This window comes from Etheostoma cragini, unplaced genomic scaffold (assembly GCF_013103735.1).
Source record: "Etheostoma cragini isolate CJK2018 unplaced genomic scaffold, CSU_Ecrag_1.0 ScbMSFa_1866, whole genome shotgun sequence".
Classification (NCBI taxonomy): Eukaryota; Metazoa; Chordata; class Actinopteri; order Perciformes; family Percidae; genus Etheostoma; species Etheostoma cragini.
In genome coordinates this window covers 1-2,788 of record NW_023265964.1, presented here as the reverse complement: position 1 = coordinate 2,788, position 2,788 = coordinate 1, and the positions used below count along the sequence as shown (strand labels likewise).

At 44.5% G+C, this 2,788-nt stretch overlaps 1 long non-coding RNA gene across 1 annotated transcript; it reads right to left on the bottom strand.

Annotated features, from left to right (window-relative positions):
- Positions 1 to 312: 312 nt before the first annotated feature.
- LOC117940173 lies at positions 313 to 2,445 on the bottom strand. Its single transcript, XR_004655717.1, has 4 exons — positions 2,344 to 2,445; positions 1,852 to 1,947; positions 950 to 1,093; positions 313 to 359 (listed from the first exon to the last, which is right to left on the bottom strand). It is a non-coding gene; the product is annotated as an uncharacterized LOC117940173 (long non-coding RNA).
- Between the last annotated feature and the right edge of the window lie 343 nt (positions 2,446 to 2,788).

The following is a 2,788-nucleotide window of genomic DNA, read 5'->3' as shown; positions in this document are numbered from 1 at the left end:
CTGTCTGTCTGTCTGTCTGTCTGTCTGTCTGTCTGTAAATCTGTTCATCATGGTGAAAGTCTCCTCCACATTAATATTCATTAACAGCAGATTCTGACCCAGTTGACCCTTCAGCAGCTGAGCAGTTTTTGCGCTGCCCCCCCATGATCCTGGACTTTACAGCACAATCACCTCCGACTGAAAACCACAGCAATCAAACGTCCCACACACACACACACACACACACACACACACACACACACACACACACACACACACACACACACACACACACACACACACACACACACACACACACACACACACACACACACACACACACTGAGGGTTGAAGACGCAGCGGAGCTTCACTCGGCGATCTGCAGAAACACAAACAGACGTTAGAAACTTCTTCTTAATAAGAGTAATAATAAGCAGAAGAAGAAGAAAGCGAGAATGCGTCTTGATAAGACGCCGATAACGGCGTCTCACACTATCCGTCTGCTGAAGGACGGGCGTGTCTGTCCACGCCGTCCGTCTGCTGAAGGACGGGCGTGTCTGTCCACGCCGTCCGTCTGCTGAAGGACGGGCGTGTCCACGCCGTGAGAAAGCGACGCTTGAGGTCACACTTGAGGGACCAGTATAAAGTAACCATTGTATAAATTATATTGGAAAACAGAAAGATATACATAGGAGTAGTATTTAAGGAGTAGTATTTAAGGACGCCTGTTATTATCTGTTCTTGGAAGTCTTTGGTCCCGTTCTGTCTCCTCCCAAAGACATTTTATCCCATTTACATTTTAGCGTCAATCGGCCGTTTTTCAAAATAAAAGCCTGTCATGGCTCAGACCATAATTAAAACAGAATGAATGTTTAATTAATAGGAATTTATTCTTTCTTGTGCGGCCCGGTGCCGGTCCACGGCCCGGGGGTTGGGCACCGCTGTGTTAAAGGACCACGCGTCCCTCACCACGGCGACCTTGCTGATCTGTTCGCGGGTTCGGATCCGCAGCTTGTTGACGGTGGTCTCGGCGATGTCGGCCCGCTCCTCGGCGTCGTCCAGCTCGTGTTGAACCTTCCGGAAACGCAGCGTGCTGCAGCCCGCCTGCTCCTCCTGGTGGACACACAGGGGACAGACGCCGGGACAGTGTCTCCGTTAGGACCATTACATCGTGTCTCACTCGAGATCTCTCAAAGCCCCCCAACAAGAAGCAGCTCTACATCAGCTTTAAATGACTGACATGAAGACATAATAATAATAATAATAATAATAATAATAATAATAATAATAATAATAGTTATAATTATAATAATAATGACAATAAAAATAAAAATAATAATAATAATAATAATAATAATAATAATAATAATAATGACAATAATAGCATTAATAACAATAATAACATAATAATAATAATAATATTAATAACACTAATAATAATAATAATAACAATAATAATAGTAATAATAACAATATTAATAATAATAATAATAACAATAATAATAATAATAATAAAATAAAAACAATAATAATATCTAGTGACTCACAGGTCTTTTTTTTATAGTTCCACCACAGTTGAAGCTGTGTTTATAGCGGTATGGTGTGTGTGTGTGTGTGTGTGTGTGTGTGTGTGTGACACCAAACAGCAGACAGCTGACTGGGACTACGTCCCCCAGGGGACACCGAGCAGCAGACAGCTGACTGGGACTACGTCCCCCAGGGGACACCGAGCAGCAGACAGCGTTCTGGGACTACGTCCCCCAGGGGACACCGAGCAGCAGACAGCTGTCTGGGACTACGTCCCCCAGGGGACACCGAGCAGCACCCTCCTGTGTCGTCCCCCTTCTGATTCGCTAGCGTAACAGACTCACGGCGTTCTCGGCTTGTCTCTTGTAGCTCTTGACTTTGGTCTGGAGCTTTTCGATGAGTTCCTGCATCCTCAGCAGAGTCTTACTGTCCTCCTCCGACTGCAGGGACACAGAGAGACGCCAATAGAAGACAGACAAGAGACACCACAGAGCATCTGCACAGCGTCTAGACAACGTATGTCAAAAAATTCATAAGTCATAGTATTATATGTCAAAGTCACAGTATAACATGTCAAAGTCATAGTATTATATGTCATAGTATAACATGTCAAAGTCATAGTATAACATGTCAAAGTCATAGTATTATATGTCAAAGTCACAGTACAATATTTTAAAGTCATAGTATAATATGTCAAAGTCATAGTATAATATGTCAAAGTCATAGTATAATATGTCAAAGTCATAGTATAATATGTCAAAGTCATAGTATTATATGTCAAAGTCATAGTATAATATGTCAAAGTCATAGTATTATATGGGAGGGGGGGGGCAGACCTGGTACGTCAGCTCCTTGACTTTCTTCTCGTGGCGACGGACTCCTTTCTGATACTCCTCGCTCTTCTTCTGCTCCACCTGCAGCTCCGTCTGCAGCTCCCTCACCTGCACACAGCAACCAATCACATTACAGCTCCTCACCTGCACACAGCAACCAATCACATTACAGCTCCTCACCTGCACACAGCAACCAATCACATTACAGCTCCTCACCTGCACACAGCAACCAATCACATTACAGCTCCTCACCTGCACACAGCAACCAATCACAGCTCCTCACCTGCACACAGCAACCAATCACATCACAGCTCCTCACCTGCACACAGCAACCAATCACATCACAGCTCCTCACCTGCACACAGCAACCAATCACATTACAGCTCCTCACCTGCACACAGCAACCAATCACATCACAGCTCCTCACCTGCACACAGCAACCAATCAC